This window comes from Lissotriton helveticus, chromosome 1_2 (assembly GCF_964261635.1).
Source record: "Lissotriton helveticus chromosome 1_2, aLisHel1.1, whole genome shotgun sequence".
NCBI lineage: Eukaryota > Metazoa > Chordata > Amphibia > Caudata > Salamandridae > Lissotriton > Lissotriton helveticus.
The window spans coordinates 319405980-319415314 of NC_136058.1; the positions used below are offsets into that span (position 1 = coordinate 319405980).

The 9335-nt window shown below is 49.4% G+C and overlaps 1 non-coding gene across 1 annotated transcript; it reads right to left on the reverse strand.

Moving 5' to 3' along the window:
- Nucleotides 1-1605: 1605 nt before the first annotated feature.
- TRNAR-ACG (transfer RNA arginine (anticodon ACG)) lies at nt 1606-1678 on the reverse strand. The gene has a single exon. It is a non-coding gene; the product is annotated as a tRNA-Arg (tRNA).
- Between the last annotated feature and the right edge of the window lie 7657 nt (nt 1679-9335).

Sequence of the window (9335 nt, forward strand, 5' to 3'; positions counted from 1 at the left end):
TACGAAGATACCTTCAGGGACCAGAACCGGAGGAAATGGACGCACAGGGCCCAGGAGTGGCCAAGAGAAGAGCATCGTCGGAGGGCTCAGAAGGCGGCGCAGCAGGGAGACACTGATAAGATAACACGGCCAGCAGGAACATTGATCAGACATCACCTCAGACTACCTCAGACAACGCAGCTACCTCAAACGGCCACCTCGGCATGGCGTAGCCAAAACTGATCTACTCCTAAAGTACTACGAATCTGAAGGAGGACACTGGAAAGACACACACGGCCAACAGGAGCATTGATCAGATACGATACCACCTAAAACTACCTCAGACAACGTAGCTACCTCAAACGGCCACCTCGGCATGGAGTAGCCAAGACTGAACTAATCCTAAAAGTACGATGACTCTCAGGGAAGACCGAACACTACCAACCGTCTGGCATATCCATTGACATATCCTTTACTAAATGTGGACAGTGCCTACAGGGGAGGGCAGGGTGAAGTGGACACGGGGGAATGGGGCGGGAGGACCGTTGCTGTCGCACGTTTACAGTACATTGACAGGGGGTGGGGGGGCGCGGGCGGGGCAGGGAGCCAAGCAGCACGAACAATTGCAATCTTGTGGAGACACTTTCTCTCTTCCCTTCTCTCTATCTACAACCCTTTCCACACTCTAAATCAATCCCGAGGGGGGAGGACCGTTCACAGACTGGGGCAAACAGTCAGCATGAGCACAGAGTGAAAAGCGGGGCCAAACTCTAGTATCTGCGCGAGAGCAAGCGAGAAACACAGACCACCATGATCATACCAACCTAAACACAAATAGCCTCGGACATCAAAATAGTATCCCTAAATGTCAAGGGCCTCAACCACCACATAAAACGCCGGAAAACACAAGATTATTTAAACAAACTCAAGGGAGACATAAATGTCCTCCAAGAAACTAGGTTCTCAGTGGAAGACGCGAATCGCCTCAAGGCAAGATGGATAGGCGAGATAGTGTGCTCACCAGCGGCAAACAAGAAAGTGGGGGTGATAACCATTATCAGCAAAAAAGCCAAACTCACGCTACACGACTACCGAGCGGACACAAAGGGAAGAAGGCTAACCACATGCCTTAAGAGAGGGGAAGAAACCATACATGTAGCCAACATATACTGCCCGAACTCAACAGACAGGGAATTCTGGGAGGATGTGGAAAACGAACTCAGCAACATCGCTCAGGGAGAGCTGTTGATCCTAGCGGGAGACATGAACCAAACCATCGACAATGCAACGGACAGACACCCGCACAGAACCAGCCACACAGCACAAGAGCAAAACACACTCAAGAAAATATGCGGCAGGTGAGCAGCATTTGTTGTTCCATGAAAATAGTGGGCCCTTTGGCAAATCGACAGTTATCTGTTTTATAGTTAAAAACAGACCTCTCGAGAAACTCTGAATGGCCCACTTTTAAATAAAAAATACTGGCGGTAAATTCCTAGTATGTAATTTAATTCAAATGGCTAGCAGTTTGCGTAACGAAGTTTACAGATCAGTTTATTTTCCTTATAATGTTTATAGATCATTGTAATGTTTTTATTATTGGTTGAAAAAAGTTATATAAATAATCGAGCCAGCCAGGAGTCGAACCTGGAATCTTCTGCTCCGTAGGCAGACGCGTTATCCATTGCGCCACTGGCCCGCAGATGATAGTTTTAGATAGGGGTACAAATACAGAGCTACAAATCCCAGGGTATCAGTAGAGAGTGATACTGAGAAGTTTGGAGTGTTAGCATGAGCATGTAATTCAAAGCCAAACGGGGAACGCTACAGTAGCAAAGGGTGAACTCCCAGAATGTAGGAGTCATGGGGAGAGTGGATAGCTTTAACAACCTTCTGCATGGAAGAGCGACCAGTGGGGAGACTGGTACAATTTGGACAGCGTTTATGTCGACTGCTCTGATTGGATCAGAGTCTCTTAGATTAGGCTAAACAGCCGATCAGCACTGTGCTCTTAAGTGGCACTTTTCCTGATAAAAGTTCACATGCAAAAGACGGAGTGAAGTGTTGCAATTAAACTTTTTAGAGCAGAGGCTAGATGCGTGGCTTGGATGGCAACGCAGGCAGACGCCTAAGTCCAAGAGCTCCGCAACTCTGTAACAAACAACGGCGAGTTCAACAGCGAAACTGCCCGGAATCCCTACAAAAAAGGTAGCGGCGGCCGTGGGAACATTTGGGGCACAAGAAGAGACGAAGCAGAACAATAGAGACGGCAGGGCGGAACCGCAAGAAGGCAAAAAGTGCCAGCACAGCTAAGATGGCGGCGTAAGCAGGGGAAGATTACGTATAGACCACCACACGCTGCAAAACAATCCTCCAAGCAACGCGCAGAAGGACAAAGGACGAACAATGCGCAAAGCGGAAAGGCAGCACCGGCAAGACAAGACAGGCCACAAAACGGCGATCGATAAGTCCGTGAGCCTAAGGTGCGTACAAAGCGCGAAACTGAAACCAACCCCCACTACAAGGACCCAAGACAGCCATCTTGAGTTGGGCGGCACGCCAGTGATCCAAAGAAGGAGAGCGCAGAGAGGCAGAATAAACACTAGGAGCGGCGATCCAAACTCGGAACATCAAAGGTAGAGAACGGCACAAGGAGGAACTAGGGAGCTGGCCAAAATCTACTCCGCGGCACAATAACCGAAAGAGACCCCGAAAGGCGGCCGTCTTGGAAGGGGCAAGCTCGGCCCAAGCACCTGGGATATGCCCACAGCAACACTAGGTGAAGGAGGCTCCAGAAGGAAGCCACAAGTTTCGTCACGAAGGCTGCACAGACAAGGCGAGACGGCGCTAAAACCGAACACACGGGGAAAGCGGAAGGTGCAGGAAGCGGGTCGTGCTGGCACTACAAGCGGCAGGTGAGCAGCCTAGCGAAGCACCAGCTAAGCGACCTGTGCCGACCCCCCCAGCGGGTAGGTCCGAGCAAGCCGTGCAGCAAGCAACAGCAAGCATCAACAGAAAAAAAGGGGCAAACGAAACGAAACCGAAACTACACCTACTTCGGGAGATGGCCATCTTGAGACCTCACCAGAGGGCAGCCAGCTCCGCGCAAACACAGCCAGGTCACAGGATAAAGATTAAGCTGGCTACGAGGCTGCGGCAATTAGTGGCATAACACGACAAACCCAGGCGCTCCTCTGGGCAGCCAACCCACTGCATAGACCTAGTCGTAGCATCCGCAACCCGCAATACACGCCGTCAACCAAGCAAGCAAGGGACACGCCGCTAAACATAAACCCAAGGCGAAGTCGGCTGGATCGAGCGAGACGGTTCTGGCCCAATACAAACCAAGAGTGTATGACGGCGCGGAGCAGCATAGAATGCAGCCAAACAAGGGGTAAATCGACAATACAACTAACGTAGAGGTAGCCAAGCAGTGACCATATAAGGCGGACAAACAGAAGCAGCAGAAAAGAAACCTAAGCATAGCCCTCCCAGAAGCGCATGCAGGAAGACCAAACAGGTAGTGGGTTGCCACAATAGCAGGAGCAGCAAACTCACAAGACGACACACAGCAGAAGCGCACAAAGGGAGTCCTGGCGTCCAGTAAAACCAGAACAAGAACAATAAGGTGGCCCAGCAGGTTCACTTTCAGCGAAACCACGAAAGACAGGACAACCGAACAAACAGGCAGCAGCGGGCCACATCAAGGAGGCCAACAGATAGGCCAACAAAAAAAAGACAGGTTGTCTATACACCTCGCGAGAAGAGGGTTTGACAAAATGGCTGGCAGGGATGACAAGATAGCCTGTGACAACAAGAAACTAAGGAAGGAAGTGTCGGAGTCGCCAATTAAGCTGAAAATCAACCCAACAAACGACGCAGCAATGGATTTACTCCTCAAAAAAATCACGGAAGCCAATGACCTGGCCAAAGCAACAAAAAATTCCATCGACAATATACAGCTAGAGCTTACAGCCATACGTGCGGATCAGAACAAAATTTCTAGCAGGGTCGATGTAGCGGAAAAGAGAATAAGTGACATAGAAGACAGCACAGCCAGAACAGACCGAGACATGCACTATGTAGCTAAGGCGACCAGCAACCTACAGAGAATGTTTGCAGAACAGGAGGACAGAAACAGGAAGGGGAACATCAGGCTCTTGGGAGTGCCTGAAGATGAGGAGGAAGCCACAGGTTCGTGCGCGGCAATGCTGGAAATCCTACTACCCGAACTGACCGGCCTCAAATTCGACAGACCCTTCGAGATAGACAAAGCATATAGGGTACCAGCAACGAAACAAACGCAGGGGAAAGGTCCGAGACCCATCATATGCAAGCCAATGAGAGCATATCACACTGATGCCATTTTTGCCTTTGCGAGGAAAGGACTAACAGTGAGGTGGGATGACCACAAGATAATAATAACCCAAGACTTCTCGAAGATGACGGTGGAAACTAGGAAAGGCTTCCTAGCACTCAGAGAGAGACTAAAAAAAGCCAACATTGCCTTCAGTTTTGCAGGCCCTGCAAAAATGCGCATAACTGACAGGAGAGGCACGCGTGTTTTTGATGACCCAGCTGATCTACGAAGATACCTTCAGGGACCAGAACCGGAGGAAATGGACGCACAGGGCCCAGGAGTGGCCAAGAGAAGAGCATCGTCGGAGGGCTCGGAAGGCGGCGCAGCAGGGAGACACTGATAAGATAACACGGCCAGCAGGAACATTGATCAGACATCACCTCAGACTACCTCAGACAACGCAGCTACCTCAAACGGCCACCTCGGCATGGCGTAGCCAAAACTGATCTACTCCTAAAGTACTACGAATCTGAAGGAGGACATTGGAAAGACACACACGGCCAACAGGAGCATTGATCAGATACGATACCACCTAAAACTACCTCAGACAACGTAGCTACCTCAAACGGCCATCTCGGCATGGAGTAGCCAAGACTGAACTAATCCTAAAAGTACGATGACTCTCAGGGAAGACCGAACACTACCAACCGTCTGGCATATCCATTGACATATCCTTTACTAAATGTGGACAGTGCCTACAGGGGAGGGCAGGGTGAAGTGGACACGGGGGAATGGGGCGGGAGGACCGTTGCTGTCGCACGTTTACAGTACATTGACAGGGGGTGGGGGGGCGCGGGCGGGGCAGGGAGCCAAGCAGCACGAACAATTGCAATCTTGTGGAGACACTTTCTCTCTTCCCTTCTCTCTATCTACAACCCTTTCCACACTCTAAATCAATCCCGAGGGGGGAGGACCGATCACAGACTGGGGCAAACAGTCAGCATGAGCACAGAGTGAAAAGCGGGGCCAAACTCTAGTATCTGCGCGAGAGCAAGCGAGAAACACAGACCACCATGATCATACCAACCTAAACACAAATAGCCTCGGACATCAAAATAGTATCCCTAAATGTCAAGGGCCTCAACCACCACATAAAACGCCGGAAAACACAAGATTATTTAAACAAACTCAAGGGAGACATAAATGTCCTCCAAGAAACTAGGTTCTCAGTGGAAGACGCGAATCGCCTCAAGGCAAGATGGATAGGCGAGATAGTGTGCTCACCAGCGGCAAACAAGAAAGTGGGGGTGATAACCATTATCAGCAAAAAAGCCAAACTCACGCTACACGACTACCGAGCGGACACAAAGGGAAGAAGGCTAACCACATGCCTTAAGAGAGGGGAAGAAACCATACATGTAGCCAACATATACTGCCCGAACTCAACAGACAGGGAATTCTGGGAGGATGTGGAAAACGAACTCAGCAACATCGCTCAGGGAGAGCTGTTGATCCTAGCGGGAGACATGAACCAAACCATCGACAATGCAACGGACAGACACCCGCACAGAACCAGCCACACAGCACAAGAGCAAAACACACTCAAGAAAATATGCGCCAAGTTAGAGCTGTCAGACCCATGGAGGCTGCAACACCCCAGTGCCAGAGAGTACACATTCTACTCACACCTGCACAACTCATACAGCAGAATTGACTACATACTCATGTCCTCCACCCACACACACCTCACAGAATCAACGGAGATCGGCCCTATAACAATCTCAGATCACGAACACATAACCCTCTCAATCAGCGGGAAGCACAATGAGAAGCCGAGTCGTAGCTGGCGTCTCAACAGCGACATACTAGAAAGCCCTGCAAATATAACGGAGGTAGAAGGTGCGATAAAAGAGTACCTAGCATTTAACGACATTGCGGAGACAGACACCACAACCCTTTGGGAAGCACTAAAAGCCACGATAAGAGGGAAGTTTCTGGGCATTAAAGCTAGGATGAACAGAAACAGGAACAAAAAAATAATAGAACTAGAAAACCAGATAAAGTAGTTAGAAAAGAACCACAGTGCGAACCTCGTAGACAGGAACACGCTCACCTCACTTACAAAAAAAAAGTATGAACTTAACAAAACACTAAGCGAAAGGGCAGGCACTTGGATTAACAAGTACAAATCCATAAATTTGTGCTCGGCAAACAAGGCAGGCAAAGCCCTAGCAGGTTATCTGAAGGCAAATCAAAGGCAACACTCTGTTGCAGCGATAACAGACAAAGCGAACAAGACACACACGGCCAACAAACAAATCCTGGAAACCTTCGGGGAATTCTACAAGGAACTATATACGGCGGACAAATCACTGGCGACAGACGGAGGAGCTAACCTGCTAGACAAACTCGCACTCCCCAAACTCACTAATGAACAAAGAGACTCACTCGAGCAGGACATAACTCAAGCCGAGGTAGGGATGGCAATAGACTCCCTAAAGCCAAACAAGGCGCCGGGCCCGGACGGGTACACGGCCGCCTTCTACAAACAATTTCAGTACCTGCTTAAGGGTACCATGGTCAAAGTCTTCAGAACATGCGCAAACAGAGGTAGCATGACAAACTCGATGGCGGAGGCGAACATCATTGTCATCCCCAAAGAGGGGAAGGACCCACAGTTCCCGCAGAACTACCGCCCGATTTCACTAATAAACGTGGATTGCAAAATCTACGCCAAAGTAATGGCAGCAAGGCTGAACACCTACCTGCCTCACCTCATACACAAATTGCAAGTAGGCTACCTGAAGAACAGACTCTCACAAGACAACACTAGACTACTATGCCACCTCATAAACCGCACGACCAACAGCATAGAAAAGGCAGTAATGATTGAGCTTGACGCAGAAAAGGCCTTCGATAGAGTCTCATGGCCCTTCCTCGACCAATGCATGCGCAAATTCGGACTAGGTGACAAATACCGAGGTATGGTGATGTCACTCTACCATAACCCCCGAGCACGAGTAGTGGTCAATGCGACAACGTCGGCAGTGTTCACCCTAGAGAGGGGGACAAGGCAAGGCCGTCCTCTCTCACCAGGGCTGTTCCTACTCACACTAGAACCACTCCTCCACATGATTAGGAACAACCCACTGATAACAGGCGTACGCGTCGGTGAGAACGCGTTCAAACTGGCAGCGTACGCCGATGACATCCTAATCACCACAAAGGACCCAGAAACCTCAATCGAAGCTCTGATGCAAACAATTGAGTAATATGCGCATGTCTCAGGATACAAACTAAACCGCGACAAATCTGAATGCAAGCCAATGAACTGCCACACAACAAAAACAGTGCTGGGCACATCCGGATTAGCCTGGCAAACGAAGCCCCTGAAATACCTGGGTCTCCTCTTTGGAAGAGACCTAAGGTCGACCCTGGACCACAACGAGGAGGCAATGCTGAAGAAGATCAGAAGCAAACTAGAGGCCTAGAGCCCAAAATTCATCAGCTGGTGGGGTCGAGTCGAGACGATCAAGATGATGATCACACCAATGCTGAATTACCTGCTAAGTATGCTACCGCTAACCCTAACCGTAGACTTTCATAAAAAACTGGACAAGGCAATCAACTCATTCCTATGGAGGGGGAAAAAAGCCAGAATCAGCCTCTCGAAACTCAGACTGAAGAAAGATCTGGGGGGGCTGAACATGACTAATTATAAGGCCTTCCAAACAGCATGCCTGGCGAAACAAGGCATACACTGGATCTCCCCGACGCCAGACTACACGCCAGTCTGGATTGATCTGGAAAGGGACATCCTGGGGGGGGGGGGGCGACCCACTAATAGCAATGAGGGCAAACAAACACCCAGAGGCCAATAATGCAATCTTCAAAAATACCAAAGCGGCGCTTCTCGGAGTAGACAGAGCTATGGAATTCAGTATTAAAGGGTCGAAATGGGAATCAATCTGGCATAACCCTAGAATAACATACAGGGGGAAAACACTAGCGAACAAAGAGTGGTATGGGAGGAGCATCACAACACCGGCCCAGCTGGCGATAGGGAACAACCCGCTCACATTTGAAGTGCTGCAACGCACACACAATCTACCAAAACAGGAGTTCTACGAATTCCTCAAAATCAAGGGGGTAATCACCAAAGCCAACCTCGCAAAAGACAAACCCTCCATCATACAGTACACACACAACCTAAACAAGATTGGCCACCAAACCGCACACATATACAAACTCATCACCCCTCGCACCACAACACTGAACAACAAAACCTTGGCATTCTGGGAAGGGAAGCTAGAGAGAACTCTAAGTGAAGAAGAGAGGGCCAAGTTCTGGGTCTCAGCCTCCAAAAACAAAGTAACCCCGCAGCTAGCCCAAACAAAGTACTGGCTACTACACAGACTATACTGGACACCAGCCAAACTTGCAGCAGTAGGTGCCAGTGAAACAAACTCATGCTGGAACTGCCACAAGGCAAAAGGTGACCTGTCCCACATCCTATACGAGTGCCCCAAGGTCATGGTGTTCTGGCGCAAAGTACACGACTTCATTGACACGCTCACAGGAAGTAACACAAAACGTGGAATACCTGGTCTTGCCACGGCCTTTATGACCACAGAGCTCCAATCCAAAGAAGACCGCGACCTAGTTGACCTCCTGCTAACAGCGGCAGCCAAAATAATTCTAGCTAATTGGAAAAACACAGGCAAAGCCACTTTCAAGCGATGGTTCAACTGGGTAACCTTCCTGAGGGGGGCAGACAATATCACCGCAAATCACCACTCAGCGAACCACACCGCCAAAGGGAGAATGTGGGCCGCCCTGGACACTCACCTGGAGCGATATATTCCCCCCTCCCCTTTTCTCTCTTTTCCTCTTCTCTTCTTCTCTTTCCACCGCAGCCAAGAATTTTGTTACACTGCATTGTATTATACTTGCAAAATTTATTTTCAATAAAATACTTTGAAATAAATAAATAAATAAAAAAAAGAAATATAAGATGGCCGCTACAGACTCTGCCTGTCTGTCAGCCCATCCAGCT